General features: G+C 37.7%; 1 protein-coding gene across 7 annotated transcripts in view; it reads left to right on the forward strand.

Annotated features, from left to right (window-relative positions):
* The first annotated feature begins 277 nt into the window (after nucleotides 1–277).
* The window catches only part of LOC147367033 (cytochrome P450 1A4-like), a 44,063-nt gene continuing 24,248 nt past the window's right edge, over nucleotides 278–20,092 (forward strand). For 2 of the 7 annotated variants that reach the window (XR_015169734.1, XR_015169735.1), the window contains exons 1-2: nucleotides 281–617; nucleotides 3,670–3,887. The gene's annotated coding sequence lies outside the window, so the exon portion shown is untranslated. Of the gene's footprint in view, nucleotides 618–3,669; nucleotides 3,888–20,092 lie in introns of all 7 variants that reach the window. The other 5 variants (XM_086415533.1, XM_086415534.1, XR_015169733.1 and 2 more) reach the window with 4 other exon arrangements.

Genomic DNA, 20,092 nt, shown 5'->3' on the forward strand with positions numbered 1-20,092 from the left:
CAATGAGGGTAAAATCGTCTTCAAGCCATTTTGCCTTTCTTTTGCAATGCAAATCCTTGTACCTCAACTCACTGTTTCCCAAATCAGATACAGGCAAGGAGATCAAATGTATCCTGTTCCATCCCATGAAGTTGCTCTCAGTGAAGTGAGAGGATCACCTCAATATGCAGACACTAGGAGCCTATACCCTTACTCAGAGGGCAGAAGCCCATGGCTAGAGTCGATGAACTGGAAAGTCGAAGTTCCATCTAGATCTCCACATCAGAATGAAGATCAAGAAGAGGATGAGAATGCATGCCTGTGTTATTATTCCTGGAAATGTTCCATGTAAATTCAGATAGCTCTTTTTTTTTTAACCCACTCATTGATTCTACCTGTGGTTTTTTGTTTGTTGGTTTCTCCCAAAATCCTTTTTTGAAATGGAATTTGTTGAAGACGAGTATTTGTCACTTTTTTTTTTTTTAATGTGTCTGGCCACATGGAACTTCTGGGAATTCTAAGAAAATGATTTAAAATTGTTAGATGTCTTCCCCATCTCTGAAGATCTACATTTTCTTAAAAGTTGAAGAAATTTAAGCCTTGATTTCCTATGGGGTAAAGAAGGAAGATTGGTGGAAGTAAGTGACCCAGAAGAAAGTTTTCTTCTCTGACATAAGACTCAGGCAAGAATGAGAAGCTTAGCATGCATGGGTAATGATATAATGATATTCACATCTACATATCAAGTTATAATCTTTTTTATTCCAGAATGCACGTACCTTTTCTAGCTGTTTTTGAGTGAAGGTGACAGAATCTGTTGGCCTGAAAATTTGCAATATGATTTTGACCCAGAAGTGAAGTTCTGTTACCTAGCAAAATTTTTAGTGAAAGTGGAAAATACTTTGGGGTTTTAGTCTTGCAGAAGTTAGCTTCTCTAATTTTAATTATTCTTGTTAAAATATCTGCAATTTTTTTCTAAAGATATCTGTAATTGTTTATGTCAATAAGTTAAGTTATTTGGTCTAAATGTTATTACAAGTCTGTGCATTGTTTACATAGATTAGGTAAATTTTATTAACATGTTATTACTTGTTATTGTTACATCAAATATATAAATGGTGCAATACGTCAGTGATTCATTAGTGTGTCATTTGAGACATCATTTGATACATTTTTGAATTTGATAGAAATATTTCACTAAAGGCTCTGCAACTTTATTATTTATGATACTAAGATGCTAAAATGACTAAAGTCATTTTAATGCTAAACTAATTACTAAACTTGAAATTACAAAGGTTACGATTTTTAGATCATACAGGAGTTACATTTCCTATTTTTACCTGTGAATCCTGTCAAATAATTACTTGCCTTTTTTTGTGGCAGAATTTTTTAAGATTTAAAAGTAATACCCAGCTGAGTCTAGAAAATATGGAAACATGGGAAACACTTAAGAAGAGGAAAAATTCTTTCTGCATTTTTAGCATTCAAAAATGTAAATAGTTTATTTCCTTCCAGTTTTTAGCTCTTTCTGCCATGATAAAATGTTCTTTGTTTCTGGTAACAGTTTTTATATTCTATTTTATACTCTATGATTACTATATGTTTCCATGCAGGATATATATATATATATATATATATATAGCATATTTCTATGCTATACAGAAATTCAAATATATATATATATATACACAATATGTCTTGTATATAAAAACTATAAATATTTATTTCTTTGGATAAGAAACTAATCTTTTCTTAAATTTAAAGACAAAGTGATTCAGGTCCTTGTGTGATTCCAGTGCCTTATTAATACATCTGCTTGTGATGATTCAGTAAGTCTTAAACAATGAAGTACGTATTCTCATAGTTATTAAATATTTTTGTCTCGTGGATGGAAAAAAAGGATCTAAAATAGCTCTTAGTGAGGCATGTACTTATGTGATGCAATGAAAGGTTGCCATTGTAGTTATTACTTTTAAACTCTCATTTAATTTTCTTTGGAAAATATTATTTTTGTTTCATGATACAGTTGTAGTTAAGAATATAGGCAAAGTTTCAAGTTTTGCATTTGAAATTTGCAGTTAATCATCCCTTCTTTTCTTCTGAAATATCAAATTAATACCCTGTAGGAAATAAAACCTATGAATTCTTTACCAGCTGAGCCATGAGGAAAGCCCAGAAAATAAAACAAAAGTATATGGTTTAAAAAATAACATGTCTGAGGAGGAATCATCATAATTTTTGATAAGTAGTCCTTCCTGGTTTGGGAAGTTTATTTTCGCAACCATGCTTTAAAAAATATTAATGCTTCTTAATTCACAATTGGTATGTCATGTTATCCAATTCCCTTTAACAAGGGTAGGGAAACCAGAGCAACCAGGGTTGCCAGTGAGTGAGAGGAGATGCCAGAAAAGCATAGAACTAGCCCATGGCTGGAAATCAGAAATCCTAGTTTATCAGCCATGCCTGCCACAAAATATTCAGTGTAAATGTCATTACATTTTTAAACTCAATAATGCTTTGTTTTCTTAAACGGCGTAAAGGTTTCCAAAGTAAAAACACAAACCAAAACATACGTGTTTTGGACTAAAGATAAATTATGACTTGAATCTATCAAACCAATGAAATACCTTACTTGAAATTAAAAGTGGTTAAAAAATATTAGAGCATGTTTTTTAGGTTTATCAGTTCTTTGAGAATAAAATATACTGTACTGTTTAATTATAGAGAATTGCTTTGCTAACTAAGATTTTACTAGACAGTAAAGGATGTCACAACACAATTGTTAACTTAGATTTTCTTTAAAGAAGTGTAACTCGAAAGGCAGAACACAGCATGGCAGCTTTATAGATCATGTAAATAAAGCCAACATTGGAGTTCTGGTTTTTCTTGGCAAAATACAACTTTCTACCTCAAAGATAAGAGTGTTGACAAAAGCTTAATCTTAGAAAAAAGATTTCCTTAAACTTCAGACATCTCTTAACAAAGCAATTTGGATAGTAAATTGTACATTAATCTGATACCCTAAAACTGGATTTCCATTTTGAAAATATATATGACTTGAAAAACGAAGATCTTGAGCTCAATAGTTTAAAGGAAAAAAAAGAGAACATTGCAGATTTGTATTGTATTATACTGTGTTATATTGTATTATGTTATACTGTCTTATTCTATTCTATTTTACTCTGTTCTATTCTATCCTAACCCCCCTGAGGAACAAGGCGTCTCATGGGCTATCAGGATATTAACTTGATTAGACTCACACTGAGAACTCTACTTGTGCTGGGCAGCAGCTCAGGTCTCACTTCTCCTGTCAGTCCACTGCATACATGCACAGTCCAGGGATCACCCAGAGACTTGGGCAACGTTTATATATAGAATTCAGGGTTCTCCTTCTCCTGCTCTGACTGCTTTTATGGCATTTCCCTCTCATGGTACCCATGACACCTTATAACATCAAGTTAGGTTTCAATTCTAACTTTTTCAGAGGATTCTGTCAATACTTCAGTGAAAAAAATACACTGGGTTTCCCAAAAGTTTGACTCACCAGTTTTCTTTGTGACAAAAAGCAGGCTGATGTAAGTCAGTCTAAGAGGGAACCTGTGACTGTCCAATCAATGGAATATAACAGAAGTGATGCTATGTGACATTTAAGGCTAGATCACAAAAGGTTTCCACTTGGCTCTCTCTCAGGATGCTTGCCTTCAGAGCCCAGAAGCCCTATTGTGAAGAAGCCCAGACCACATGGAGAGGCCATACATAAGTGCTCCAGTCCAGAACCTTGGCTTAAGTCTCAGTTTGCAGCCATCATTGACCTCTGCATGAACAAGATCTCAGATGATTCCAGTCCCCAGCCTTTGAGTTTTCCAGACTTTATGGATTAGTTTTCCCTCAGGACCCACATTTCCAAGGTAATCACACATATGCCAATATCTACATCTGTAGATTATTAAATGATAAATAGTGTGATATATCTGTAGATTATTGAATGATAAATAATGTGATACATCTGTAGATTATTGAATGATAAATAATGTGATAATATGAATTTATGATATATGTGTGGTTCATAAAATTTTCAAACTTATTTCAAATTCAACACCACCTCCCCCAGCCAAGAAGTTATATGTCCAACCAATGACTTAGTGTTTTGCTTCTGTTCAGCCTTGATAACTGCTTTCACATAGCCTCAGATATCATCAAAGCTCTTCTCCCAGAAATAAGTACTGAACAGAGACTTCCAGAAACTTTCATAATTTGTATCTCACTGATCTCAAAAGGATTTGGGTGTATCAGGTGTTTTCTACTCTGATCAGCCAATGCAAGCTTATGCAACTCTTATTTCACTGAACAAACTAATTTTAATATGAAACCTCAAACTCTACATTCTAGATGCAGACTGTTCCTTATCACATTCCCCTGGCTGCACCTTACACTTGGCTTCTTTTCATAAATCCTTTTTACATGTCATACCAAGATTCAGTGGCTACAGCCAATAATCAGTGCTAGTGAATTGGTTGTTTTCTAAAATTCAGTTGTCTTCTTAGTTGACATCATATGGAGAGTCTTTGCAAAATTACACAAGAGATTTTTAAAAAATGATGTATTGGGGGAGATTACTGAGGACTGTTGTGCTTTCAAATTCTTATCTGTGATTATAATAGTGAACACAGGCCAAAGGATTCCACACATTTTTCATTAAGTGAGGAATTTTATTTATCTAACTTCATAACTTAATGTGACTCTTCAACTAGAACACAGTGAAAAGTGATAAACAAAAGTATTTACTCTTGAACTTCTACTCCATGCTAGCCAAGGTCAGCCTTCTGGGCAGATTACCAGGCACAGAACAGGGCACAGAGATCCTTGCTGTGTGTGGACACCCTTTGTGTATATTCACTCCTCTCTCAGAGGACTCACTCTGAGAGAAAGATTAGCAGTTTCCAAAAGCTGGGAGCTCCCTGGCACTCTAAAAGTCCTTGTGCTGCTAGGAGCTGGCCTGCCACACTCATAGCTAGGCTATGTCATTCTCCTACTAAACAGAAATAATTTCAGAGAATGCCCAAACCAGGCAAGGCCACACTGACTTTGTTGGATCAAGACAGAGATAAGAACTTCCTGTAGTCATATGTTGTCAGACAAAAACAAGGACATTACCCAAATGGTAGAAAAGACCAGATGTTACCCTAATCTAGCTAATGTGAGTAACTACTGCCTTTTGATCAGTTACAGGCTTAGCTGTATGCATTCCTCTTTACCTCCTAGAAAATAATTATTAAGTTGCCCAAAGAATTTAAGGAATTATCCTCAATTTCTGATAGCAGCAATTATTTCAGAGCAAAACTCTGCTTCCTTGAACTCTCCCTAAAATCACCAAATATAGTGTCCAAATCTTCTAAGTTCCTTCTCACACCCTTTCACTGAGATGCCCCTAAGGATTCTCATCGTGCATGTTCTCTCTCATTATAGCAAGTGAATAAAAGCAACTTTGTCATACTACAAATGTGCTCAGGGAGAGTTTTGGCTGCAGAGATTTGACAAATCTGTGGCATGAGCATTTGGGGGCCAAAGAAAAGCTAGAAGAACACTTACCAAAGAAGACAGATCTATGCAAAGGACAGAAAGGTGAAAACAACAGCAATAAAAATTCTTCTAAGCACGAAGAAAAATGGGAAATTGATATGGAAAGAGAGAGAGAAGAACATTGCTAGACACAATTTATGAAGAAAGAACTTGAGAAAATAGACATGGGTCACTGTGGGATGTAGGAGACCCACTGTGGGATGAAGATGAGAGTAGGAATAATTCATCCATGTCTTCATTTACTTGGTCAGCCAACAAGAATTTCCTGAGTGCCAACTATGTGCTTAGCCCCAGGGCCAGGAGATGCAATGAGAGAAAGATACTATCCTTATCTTTCTGGATCTCACACTTGGATGGTAGAGAGTAGAGGTTATCTGAGGTTTAGATAGCAGACATTACTTGGATAATTGCAGAGATAAGAATTGCCCATAACAAGTCTCTGGAGGAAGGATCTAGGTGGCTCTGAGAGACTGTAAAAAGATGGGGAGGCCATAAACGGCTTTGGGTCAAAATCTGAAGAAAAGTAAGAGCTAACCAGGCGAAGAGATGGAAGAACAAACCAGGCAGAGAGAAGGACATTTGTGAGGGCCATGTGGTGGACTAAGTGTAAAAGCATGAAGCAAGTACTGGAATAGCAATGGCAGGAGGATATTCTGCAAGAGAGTAGAGAGATGAATAGGGGTGCCATACGCAGAATATTTTAGGACAGGGATTTGCAAAGCAGAGCATGTCAGTCAAACCCTGTTGTTTGTTTATAATGTGAAGTCTTACTGGAACACAGAGTTCTGTTTCTTTGCATATTGTTTGTGGCTGCTTTTTTATTTTAATAACAGTGTTGGAAAGTTGCAACAGAGACTGTGTGGCTTGGAAAACCTAAAATATTTATTATCTAGTCCCTTAGAGGAATAAATTTGTTAACCCCTATTATAGGTTATCCCTGCAGAAGGGAAAGCCTACCCACTCCAGTATTCTGGACTGGAGAATTCCATGGACTGTATAGTCCATGGGGTTGCAAAGAGTTGAACACGACTGAGCAACTTTCACATTATAGGTTATGCTGAGAGTTCTTTTGTCTTTACTGAAAGCAAAATAGAATGCCATCAACGGCATGGAAAACAATGCCTCAGGCTCTAACTTGGTAAGCTCATGAACAGAGTCCAGGGGATAAGTGGGTAGACCAGTTACAAGGCAATGGCAGTAGTTCAGGTGTTCAGTTAGAGACGAAGTTGTTTAAGAACAAGGAAGAAGAGGTAGTGTGTGTATGCGCTCAGTCGTGTCTGACTCTTTGAGACCCCATGGACCATAGCCTGCGAGGCTCCTCTGTCCATGGAATTTTCCAGGCAAGAATACTGGAGTGGGTTGCCATGTCCTTCTCCAAGTAGAGATGGAGAGAAATGTGATGAATTGGATATGTGAAACATATGAAATGGAGAAGAGAAACCAGGGAAGACTTCTGGCTTGTACAACTAGAGAGAAGATGGCATTTGCTGAGCTATAGGATGCTTAAAAAAAGACCAGCATTTTGTTAATTTATTTTTACATAAAGAAGAAGATTATGAGCTCAGTTTAGCTGTGTCAATTTTGAGGTCAGTTTGAGATGCCCAAGAGAAGATACATTTGGATATACAGTTCTGGAGCTCAGAGAATACAGATTGCCTACAAATCTGCCTCAAGGTTTATAAACAATTTGGAACTAACCCAAGGTGATAAGTGGGGGTCAAAGTCCAGAGCAGATTCTGAAAATAGTGGAATTGAATATATTGTAGGACTTCCTTTGCCTGGGATTCTATTTCCTAAATCTAGAGAGTTCAGACTTGCCCTATAGAAAGGTACTAAATGGATACAAAAGAAGTGGAGGAGGAAAGTTTGTGTTACTTGAGAACAGAACATTCCAAGAGGAAAACAACAATAGAGAAGAGATGGGGCCATTCATGGACAAGGCCTCAAAATATCAACTACCGCAGCCAATAGGGAAATGTGGCACAGATAAAATTCAGAGTCTCAGTGAACTCATCACTCTAATAAGCTGCTACTTCATCCAAAAGAGAAATGGCCACGTAGAGAGAAGAACTAGGAGTGTTTGTTCTAACATGCAGTTCTAAGTCAGAGAGTTGAGACTGAGTACCATTTCCTTTATGCAATGTTGAAGAGGGGGGAGGGCTATGGCTACATGTTTCCTTTTAGTAAAAGATTCCAAAATCATATAAAGGCAAGAAACACATAAAAGACTCAAAATTTATGTTATGTTCTAATTTTAGGGAAGGAGAAACCATGGAGCTAAATTTAAATAAAAGAAACTCATGAACATAATAAGCAAAGCTGATAGAGGATTAGTGAACCTCAGGAGACACTAGCCAGAAGTCTATGGAGGGCTACCTGGAAGTAACTTTCCAGGGCTTGGCCATTCTCAAAGGCCAAGCATTAGCGGAGGGTGAAAAACATCTGACTCTGAACTTTGAGCAATAATAAAGCCTAGATGTCTTCACTGCTTCAAGATATTCACTGTGGTGCATAGTAGACTTAATGTAGCTGATGTTCTAGGAAGTAACCCGTAAGAATTTTTTAATCACTCCTGCAAAACAAGTCCATTCTTTGTTAGTTGTAACTCAGTATGGAGTCGCCATTAAGACTGAATTTTGAGCTCTTATTATTACGCTGGCTAATCACTGACTATGTTTCCAGTGAGAAAATAAAGGAAGTCTTTGTTTTTTGGTTTTTTTTTTAAATCAAATTCAATGGCCTTTCATAAAAGTGACATTTTCTTCTTATAATAATGTGGTGTTTCTTTTTATACTTTTAATTTTTGCCTTTTAAGTGCTCATAAACTCAGAAGTTATGCATGTTTGTTGCAGAATCTCTAATTTTATGGAAATAAATGCAGTGCAAAATGAAAGCCTCCCGGAAAGGCATTTACCTGCTCTCTTCTCTCTTTCTCCCTAGAGTAAGTGTCAAGGTTAACAATTTTGACTGTATACACTTACAGAACTTTACTGATGCATATACTGATACATACATAGTTTTATCTATATAAATAGAAATCATACTATATAATATTATTTTGCTATAATTTCTACTGTTGTTATTATTTATCATGCTTCTTTCACTCAATCAGAGCCTCAAGCCAGTACAAATAGATCTACTTGAATAATTTTAACAACTGCAAGGTAACATTTGGACTATGCATGTATGTAAGGTATTTTGTAGTATTCAGAACCAGAAGCAACATTTTTATAATGATCCTTAGCATAATATTGTTGGATTTGTAAAAGAACTATTTCTTTTCTCTGTTTAAACTATAGGTCAGATTTAATGTAAAATCATACTATATAATATTATCATAGATATAATTTCTTTGTTATTATTTATCATATTTCTTTCAGTCAATCTGAGCCTCAAGCCGGTACAAAAGAGAGACAATAGAGCTTCATGGGAAAAGTCTTGGACCTGAATGAGCCCTTGAACTAGTTCAGCTCATTATCTGATTTTCCTGTGATTCAAAGTCCTTATTTATAATGGGATTTGGGTCCAGATTATTTCTAATATTCCTGCTAACTCTAGAACTGCATATATGTAGAGTGCTGAAATATCCAGTTTTAAGATGTTTTAAGAGCTTTTCCTATTTGGCAAGTACTAAGTACCTATTTACACTCCCTACTTTAGGTAAACTGAGGGACAAAAATATATGCTACTTGTTGTCCACATTGGATAGCAATTGAAAGATAATTTCTCATTTGCCCTTGAATTGTTCCCAACAATAATTATTTTCCAGAAGTGTTGAAGAGTTCAATAACAATAAGGAATTAAGAATCTGAATGGAAATTAAACTATTAATGCCTAGAGAAATGGAATCTTAATTAAATTTTTTAAGGTGAAGAAGTTTCCTTTCACCTGTGGAAAATGCATGCAGGAGAAAAAGCAAAAACAGAAAAATTTATGGGACCACGTGTGGGGAAGAGCAGAATGTTGGGGTGGAAACTGTAGAAGAATGAAAAGTGTGGAGTCATTCTGGTTCCTGAAAAAGAACTGCTGCTCCCCCTTGTGGCAAGTGTAGAACGCTAACACCCTGATGAAGCAAAGCATTTCACCCTAGAACAAAATGATGTAAGCTCTATATGGATTACAGTGACATACTGCTTTTAAGGGGAAAATAAAAGGCATATTCAAATGGAAAATTCAAGTGATGATTCTGTCTCAGATATAGGCTTAGTGTCACCAAGAGAAAAGAGCAGATGATGCAAGAGTGTGCCACTTGGAGCCAAGAGACTGCCTGTAGTCAATTCATGTAGCTGGTTGGTCAACACTTAACAAACATGGATTTGTATGCCAACCACTTTATAAAGTACTAAGAAGAATATAAAGTAATAGAGACAATTATCTTTCAAAAATATGCCATCCACCTGGGAATATAAAAAATAACCACAAAGAGACAGGTGGTGGATTACGAGGTGGTGGATTCTATGTCACACTGGGTGACCTAGAGCAGGAAGAAGGAAGGAGAGAGTAAGGGCGCTTCAGAAAGGCTTAAGATAGTAATACGCCAATTAAATAGCAAATTATAAGGCCAGGAAATTAACCAAGTTTTGTGTTTATACACTAAAGGCAAAAAAGAATACCTGGGCCCAGACTTGGACTCTATTCCACTTGTTTTATGGATGAATATCTGTTAAATGTGTTTCAATAGAGAAGAGACATTATGTGACATGTTTCAGGAAAGTTAATCTGGGAAACTCTATGTAATGTGTCCTTGAATTGCATATGAATTTAAATGTTGAAAGACTTACTATTATTTTTTCAAAAGTCATACCTCTCTAATCCATTATTGTTGTTGTTGTTTAGTAGCTAAGTCGTGTCTGACTCTTCGCAACCCCATAGACTATAGCCCGCCAGTCTCCTCTGTCCATGGGATTTCTGAGGCAAGAATACTGGAGTGGGCTGCCACTTCCTTCTCCAGGGAATTTTCCTAACTCAGAGATCGAATTTGAAATTCTTGCACTGACAGGTGGATTCTTTACCACTAGGCCAACAGGGAAGCCCAATCCATTATTGCCTATCCCCATATAATTTATTTTTTCATATAATTTATTACTATGTGACATTATATGATTATACATGTGTTTGTTTGCTGTATCCCTCACTGGTTACAAATCCATGAAAGCAAGGACTCTGTGTCACTTTTGTTCACTGCTGTATCCCTAATTTCTAAAACAGCAGTGGACACTGGCTAAATATTTGTTGGCATTAGAGATAAACAAACCTAGACAGCATATTAAAAAGTAGAGAAATTACTTTGCCAACAAAGATCTGTATAGTAACAGCTATGGTTTTTCCAGTAGTCATGTATGGATGTGAGAGTTGGACCATAAAGAAGGCTGAACACTGTGGTGTTGGAGAAGACTCTTGCAAGTCCCTTGGACTGCAAGGGATCTCAAACCAGTCAATCCTAAAGGAAATCAGTCCTGAATATTTATTGGAAGGACTGAGGCTGAAGCTCCAATACTTTGGCCCCTGATGCAAAGAGCTGACTCATTAGGAAAGACCCTGATGCTGGGAAAGGTTGAAGGCAGGGGGAGAAGGGGACAACAGAGGATAAGATGGTTGGATGGCATCACCAACCAAGCTCCAGGAGATGGTGATGGGCAGGGAAGCCTGGAGTGCTGCAATCCATGGGGTTGCAAAGAGTCAGACATGGCTGAGTGACTGAACAACAACAAAATAGATACATTTATATTGAAAGGCAAAAGGTTTGAGACAAGGAGAGCAATTAAGTGTTTATCAAAAAGTAAAACTCAACCTTGAATAGAGGAAGGAAAAGAGAGGAAAAGAGACATTCACTATTGTAAAGAACGAATAAACTAGACTTGATAACTCACTGAATGAGGCTGGGGAGGGCAGAAGAGGAATCTACAATTGCTGAGGTTTCCAGGTTATGTGCATGGGAAGATAATGGTAACTGTAAAAGAAAATTAGGGTCATCGGTTAGAAAGTATGTGTTGGCTAGATAACAGAATAAGCTCGTGACATAGTCCAAACTGTTGAGGGGCAGTTAGTGATTTCTGATTAGAACTCAGGAAGCAGGCTTACAGATTTTGCCTTATGGTAGAGAGGATAGCTGAAACATGAGCTTAGATAAAATTTCTGTGGGATGAACACTAGAGATAGTGAGGAAGAGAAGAGAGAACTGAACTCAAAGTTATATAAGTTGTCTTCAGAGTTGACCTTCAGCACTGTGACCCATTCATAATTTGTGCCTTCACCCTACATATGTCTGGTAGTCGTGGTGATGGTTTGGTTGGTAAGTCGTGTCTGACTTTTGTGACACCATGGACGCCTCTGTCCATGGGATTTCCCAGGCAAGAATACTAGAGTCAGTTACCATTTCCTTCTCTAGGGGATCTTCCCGACCTAAACGCTGAACCCATGTCTCCTGCATTGCAGGCAGATTCTTTACCACTGAAACACCAGGGAAGCCCTATGTCTGTTGAGCTTAACTAAAAAACTCATGATAGGAGGATTCTGGGGGAACTCACAGTCTAGTAAGGGAGACAAACCAGAAGAAAAGATTTATACTCAAGACTCATTGAAATGAATTAGCTACCCCAGGTCCAGCCAAACATAGACCTGGTGTTGCCAAGTCTTACCATCTTTCAAGACAAGATGAGTTTTTATGTGAGAATTTCTAATACCTAAATATAGGACATTAATTAAAATGTGTGGGCCAAACAAAACATTTTTGCTGGCTGTATTTAAAAAAAATTACTTTATTGAAGTATACTTGATTTACAATGTTGTGTTAATTTCTGCTGTAGAACAAAGTGATTCAGTTATACATATATATATTATTCTTTTCCATTATAGTTTATCACAGCAAACTGAATTTAGTTCCCTGGGCTATACAGTAAGAGCTTGTTAATCTATACTATATATATACTTTTAATTTTAAAAGAAAAAACAAAACTTTTAATTTCATATTGGAGTATTTGTTGTTAGTGGTTGGTCACTGAGTTGTGTCTGACTCTTGCTACCCCCAGGAACTATAGCTTGCCAGGCTCCTCTGTCTGTGGGACTTCCGAGGTTAAGAATATTAGAGCAGGTTGCCATTTCCTTCTCCAGGGGATCTTCCCAACCCAGGGACCAAACCCATGGGCCGGGGTCCAGCCCTGGTGGATCCAGGGAATTCGAAGGGGAGACGGCATCGGAGATCAGGAAACAACAGCTTATTTAAATGTTAATTAAAGATTTAAAGAGTGGTTAAATAAGGATAGCTCAGTGAGAAAATTTAGTGGAGAAAAGAGGCTGAATAATTCAGCCAGAAGGTGAAAGAAAGAACGACATGGGGAGACCAAGCTTCGGTGAACAAGGCCCCAACTTTATTTTCCAAAGTAGTTTTTATACCTTAAGTTATGCATAGAGGATAATGGGGGAAGGGGTAGAGTCATGCAGTAAGCCAGGCTTTCTTTCTGCAAACTTATCATATGCAAAAGTTTAGGTGATTTGCATCATCTTCTGGCCCGGAGGCCTGTTAACATTTTAAGACCCTTTCTTCAGAAAATTTATTTTTCTCTAAAGGTGATTAGTCAGGCGCCACCCTCCAAAAGCATTAGATAAAGGTGCATTCCTACAGGGCAAAGGTGTGGTGGGCTATAACAAGAAAAAGAATTAACTCAAGGGTCCAAGGTTACAAACATTAAAGCTACTACTTACATTTCTATACACCAATTATATCAATCAATACACTGCCAGGGACACAGTAGGTAAGGGATATGGAGACTTAGCAGCAAACATTGGCCCAACAAGTGAAAAACCCTTCACCAATACAATTTCTAATCAATCTTTTAACTGCTCAAAGGAATCTGTATTTAGACAGTTTAGAACATCTCATGCCTCTCACAGTTGGGAGGCTCTGAGCAATCACATGTGGCCGAAAAAACCTATTCAGGCAGGCTAGAGGACTTCCAAAGGAGTTTGTAGGTTGAAACACTGTCACACCCAGGAATTATTAACTGGAGCTGTAAGTTAACTCTTCTTTCAGAGAGAGGTAGTGGGGGACAGCCCCTGTAAAGTCAGAGGTGTAGGTGAGAGCACAAAGCAGAGAGTAGGCAGACTCTGGTTTTGGGGTAGATGCTCGAGAATTTCCAGGGGGACTCCTGAGGCTCGATCCCGCCTTTGCGTATGCCGAGCCTCCTTCCTCATGACCTTTGCCACGGCGGAGCTCCTGCTCCCGGCACCCACGTCTCCTGCTTTGACAGGCAGATTCTTTACCACTGAACCACCAGGCAAGCCCCTGTATGGAAGTATAGTGGATTAGCAATGCTGTGATAGTTTCAGGTGGATAGCAAAGGAACTCAGCCATACGTATACATGTATCCATTCTCCCCCAAACTCCCCTCCCATCCAGGTTGTCACATAACATTAAGCAGAGTTCCCTTGTTGTTTATCCATTCTATATGCATTTACATCTGCTAATTCCAAAATCCCAAACTGGTTGGATTTAATTTGCAGCCAGTCCTATTGTAATCTCAATAAAGAAGTGTCCTCTTTCCCCCTTACCCCTTAAATTGTGCAATCTCAGGGAAAAATGCTTTAGTCCCATAAGAATCAAATTAAACAGTTTGGTATGGAGGAGTGTTTTAGAAAGGTCATTGTGTACTGGTAGACAGGATCTCCTTTGTACATAGGTTGTACATCATGAGAAACGCTGGGCTGGAAGAAGCACAAGCTGGAATCAAGATTGCCGGGAGAAATATCAATAACCTCAGATATGCAGATGACACCACCCTTATGGCAGAAAGTGAAGAATTAAAGAGCCCCTTGATGAAAGTGAAAGAGGAGAGTGAAAAGCTTGGCTTAAAGCTCAACATTCAGAAAATGAAGATCATGGCATCTAGTCCCATCACTTCATGGGAAGTAGATGGGGAAACAGTGGAAGCAGTGTCAGACTATTTTGGGGGGCTCCAAAATCACTGCAGATGGTGACTGCAGCCATGAAATTAAAAGACGCTTATTCCTTGGAAGGAAAGTTATGACCAACCTAGACAGCATATTCAAAAGCAGAGACATTACTTTGCCAGCAAAGGTCTATCTAGTCAAGGCTATGGTTTTTCCTGTGGTCATGTATGGATGTGAGTGTTGGACTGTGAAGAAAGCTGAGCGCTGAAGAATTGATGCTTTTGAACTGTGGTGTTGGAGAAGACTCTTGAGAGTCCCTTGGACTGCAAGGAGATCCAACCAGTCCATTCTAAAGGAGATCAGTCCTGGGTGTTCATTGGAAGGACTGATGCTAAAGCTGAAACTCCAGTACTTTGGCCACCTCATGCGAAGAGTTGACTCATTGGAAAAGACTCTGATGCTGGGAGGGATTGGGGGCAGGAGGAGAGGGGACAACAGAGGATGAGATGGCTGGATGGCATCACCAACTCGATGGACATGTAAATTCCGGGAGTTGGTGATGGACAGGGAGGCCTGGTGTGCTGTGATTCATGGGGTCGCAAGGAGTCGGACACAACTGAGCGACTGAACTTTGTACTCATTCAATTATTTATTTAATAAACATGTCCATACAATGGGGTAGGAACTCAAAATACAAGGGTAAGCAAATTAGACAAACTGACATTTTGTTTAGGTAAATTTCATCAGGTAAGAAGAGACTAAAGATTATTACCAACAGGAAGACGAGAACTCTTATAGCTACAATAAATATCTATCTGATGTGCTGGCTGAAACTGCTTTAATTTTACAAGAAAGCTAGAGTAGAAGAGAAGGAATTATTTCTAGATGACAAGTTTATCTCTGTGAATTTTTGAGGGAGGGTGAGGAGTGGCTGTGAAAGGTCCCTAGAAATGTCTAGTGTAGGCAGGAGAAAAGAAAATTAATAAACAAATGTCCCATTTGTTACCCATAGGCAAAAATGGAAAAGAATGAGTTTGATTTGAATTTGATTAAAGCAGTGACTTTCAAGCCTTCTTTGATTGTGTCACAGTAAATAAACTATTTCTCCTTTCCACACATTATACAAAAGACACACACATGCATGCATACTAAAACAAAAGTTTAACATATTAATATTTATATTTACTATATGACACCTTGAGATGTTTTCTATTGTTATTTCCAGAACCAAATACACCATGTTTATTTAAAGAGACTTTTCAGTTTAACTGGAAATCTGGTTAATCATGATTTTGAAAGTCTACAAACTGAAATTTTAAAATAAAGGCTATCCAGGAAATTTTTATTTGTAGAACTTAAGTTTGCTCTTAAAGATATTCATGATTAAAACATTAGTGATAATTGAGAATTAATTGAGTATTGCTTAAAAGTACAACATAGTAATGACATTAGAAAAAATACCCCAAGATGTTGAAGTTTCAGAAATATGGAAGTTTATTTATTAATATTGACTCATGCTACTATTTTGTCCATTGACTTTGCTAATTTGATGGATATTGAAATTAAAAGAGCAGAATATTACACAGAAATCACTATATGTGTATAAAGTTTCTAGAAGTTGAAATTCTGGATGGGGTGTAGTTTAATTATAATGCTTATATTATGTTCTTCAGAAAATGACTAGTATAAAATGAAGTGCTATAGAATTACACTGAAACTTTTCTATCAGGTAACACATTTTAGGGCAAGAAAAGAAGACAGATGCCAAATAAGAAAGAAAAGTACATGCATGTGTGTGCTAAGTTGCTTCAATTGTATCCAACTCTTTGAAACCATATGGACTGTAGCCCGCCACGCTCCCCTGTCCATGGGCTTTTCCGGGCAAGAATACTGGAGTGTGCTGCCATTTCCTCTTCCAGGGGATCTTATCAATCCAAGGATCAAACCCTAGTCTTCTAAGACTCCGGCATTGCAGGCAGATTCTTAACCACTGAGTCACTGGGGAAGCCCTAAGTAAATAAAGTAAGGAAACAGAGAAGTGATAAACCAAGACACACCAATACAATAAAGTTTTACATTAATCCAAATTTTTGGACTACATTTCCCAAGTAATACATAATAAACATGTATTAATACAGGAATTGTATCAGATCAATTCCATGATACCATTTGATTTTCCTGCCTTCACATTTTATAATGTGGCAGATGCAAAAGGAAATCTTTGTGATATTCACAGAAGTCATTATCCTTTTTTGAGAGATTATATGAGAAATCCTGTAATTATTCATGATGTAATGAATGGAGGTTGATAATGTAGTTTTTGGATTCTCAATCAGATTCAAATCCTGGCCTCAAACTTAATTAGCTGTGTAACTATAATTGTGCTACAACGACCATTGGACCCTTCAGGCAAAAATGCATAATTTGAACATAATCATAAAGAAACATGAGACAAACTTACATTTAACAATATTCTAGCAAAGACCTATGCTGTACTCTTTTAAAGTGTTAAAGTCATGAAAGACAAAGGAAAACTGTGGAGTGATTCTATACTGAAGGAGCCTGTAACAACATGGCAACTACAGGCAATATGTTTTCTTCTGCTATAAAGAACATTATCAGGCAATTTGAATTTTATACTATTAGTGTACCAATGCTAATTTCCTGGTTTGAGTCATACTGTAGTTATTATAAGCAGAGACAAAGAGAATGATAAAGGTAATGTGATAAACGTTATCGTTTCGGGAGATTGTTTGAAGAGGATATGGGAATTTTTTAAACTATTCTTGAAAAAAATACCATTGAACCACAGTTAAATGCGCACAATTACATCAAACTCAAAAAGCTCTTATTAAGAAAGGCAATGCCAAAGAATGCTCAAACTACTGCACAATTGCACTCATCTCACACGCTAGTAAAGTAATGCTCAAAATTCTCCAAGCCAGGCTTCAGCAATATGTGAACCGTGAACTTCCTGATGTTCAAGCTGGTTTTAGAAAAGGCAGAGGAACCAGAGATCAAATTGCCAACACCCGCGCGATCATCGAAAAATTAAGAGAGTTGCAGAAAAACATCTATTTCTGCTTTATTGACTATGCCAAAGCCTTTGACTGTGTGGATCACAATCAACTGTGGAAAATTCTGAAAGAGATGGGAATACCAGACCACCTGATCTGCCTCTTGAGAAATTTGTATGCAGGTCAGGAAGCAACAGTTAGAACTGGACATGGAACAACAGACTGGTTCCAAATAGGAAAAGGAGTACATCAAGGCTGTATATTGTCACCCTGCTTATTTAACTTCTATGCAGAGTACATCATGAGAAATGCTGGACTGGAAGAAACACAAGCTGGAATCAAGATTGCTGGCAGAAATATCAATAACCTCAGATATACTGATGACACCACCCTTATGGCAGAAAGTGAAGAGGAACTCAAAAGCCTCTTGATGAAAGTGAAAGTGGAGAGTGAAAAAGTTGGCTTAAAGCTCAACATTCAGAAAACAAAGATCATGGCATCCAGTCCCATCACTTCATGGGAAATAGATGGGGAAACAGTGGAAACAGTGTCAGACTTTATTTTTCTGGGCTCCAAAATCACTGCAGATGGTGACTGCAGCCATGAAATTAAAAGACGCTTACTCCTCGGAAGGAAAGTTATGACCAACCTAGATAGCATATTCAAAAGCAGAGACATTACTTTGCCAACAAAGATTTGTCTAGTCAAGGCTATGGTTTTTCCTGTGGTCATGTGTGGATGTGAGTGTTGGACTGTGAAGAAGGCTGAGCGCCGAAGAATTGATGCTTTTGAACTGTGGTGTTGGAGAAGACTCTTGAGAGTCCCTTGGACTGCGAGGAGATCCAACCAATCCATTCTGAAGGAGATCAGCCCTGGGATTTCTTTGGAAGGAATGATGCTAAAGCTGAAACTCCAGTATTTTGGCCACCTCATGCGAAGAGTTGACTCATTGGAAAAGACTCTGATGTTGGGAGGGATTGGGGGCAGGAGGAGAAGGGGACAACAGAGGATGAGATGGCTGGATGGCATCACCAACTTGATGGACATGAGTTTGAGTAAACTCCAGGAGTTGGTGATGGACAGGGAGGCCTGGCGTGCTGCAATTTATGGGGTCGCAAAGAGTCGGACACGACTGAGTGACTGATCTGATCTGATCTGAAGGATTAAATAAGACAATTTGTATAAAACTCCAAATAATCCTCAAAAAATGATAGGAGTTAGATGTTTTTGCTACAACACCATGTATCTGTTCCAGAAATACCTTGATTTCTGCAAAAACGTACCCCGAAAGGACTTATTGGAAAAACAGGGTTTAGAGTGGATAACTCAAAAATTATTCCTATTTGTAACCAGAGCACAAACATAAATAATTAAAATCCTAATAAAATTTCAACAGTTGAATATCCATTGACAGTTCTACCCTTTGCAACCTTTAGTCTCAGGTGAGGACTTCTCCCCAGGCAAGTGGATTGAAGAGAGTCTTGATTTTTTAAAGAAATCAGTTTCATCAGAATTTTTTTTAATGGTCTAAGATATAGATTTCTTAATCACTTTTTGGTTTTTAAACCACAAAGAAAATATTTTTGGAGATTCTTTATCTGCACTCTTAGTTTTACCAAATAGCTAAATATGTAGGAATCATAGCCACAAAACCAGCCACTGAGAAGACTCTTTCAGGATTTAAGGTCCCCCAGTTCTGCTTAAGTCTTCAAATATTTATAATGATTCTCTTTAACTGAGAGATAGTTCGCTGCTGCTTAAACATTAATATGCTGGGAGAAATCACAAATTAAATAACCAGACTTCCTTTTTGAGTCCCTGGTGGCTCTGACAGTAAAGAATTTGCCAGCAATGTGGGAGACCTGGATTCAATCCTTGCGTCAGGAAGATCCCCTGGAGAGGGAAATGACTACCCACTTTAGTATACTTGCCTGGAGAATCCCATGGACAGATTGCATAGCGTTGCATAGCGTCAGGTACAACTGAACGACTAACACTTTCACTTTTTATTCTTCTTTAAAATAACACTATTTTCCTAACAGATATGAGCACATTTCTTTACTAGAAACTTGCATTATAAGAATAGACTTATTATTTCCTAAATAGAAAGAATAAGAGGGAATGAATTTTATAAAAAGCATAAGTATTATTTGATTCAGAAATAGTATTATTCAAAAATTGAATGTGTTGCTGAGTCCCTAAGTTTTGCCCAGCTCATTTGCAACCCCATAGACTGTAGCCCTCCAGGCTTCTCTGTCCACGGGATTCTCTAGGCAAGAATATTGGAGTAGTTTGCCATTTCCTTCTCGATATCTTCTTGACCCAGGGATTGAATCAGGGTCTCTTGCAGCTCCTGCATTGACAGGTGGATTCTTTACCACTGAGCCACCTGGGAAGCCCCAAGAAACAGATTCTTTCTAATAACAGTTATAGAAAAGTGAATAAAATAATAAAGGGCCATTTTCCTGGAGTGGCTGAGTCCTTAGAATTGATGAACTGGTTATCTTCTTGCATGTACTTCCAGCCAAATCCAAACCTATTAATACAATCATAATAATTATTCCTGGAGGTCAAGCTGTCTTTAGAATTATTTTTTTTCAAGAAGGAGTGGCTTTTACATTTAAGAAAAT

Source organism: Bos grunniens, chromosome 8 (genome assembly GCF_055505025.1).
Source record: "Bos grunniens cultivar Pamir isolate PY7600 chromosome 8, Bosgru_T2T1.0, whole genome shotgun sequence".
Taxonomy (NCBI): Eukaryota; Metazoa; Chordata; class Mammalia; order Artiodactyla; family Bovidae; genus Bos; species Bos grunniens.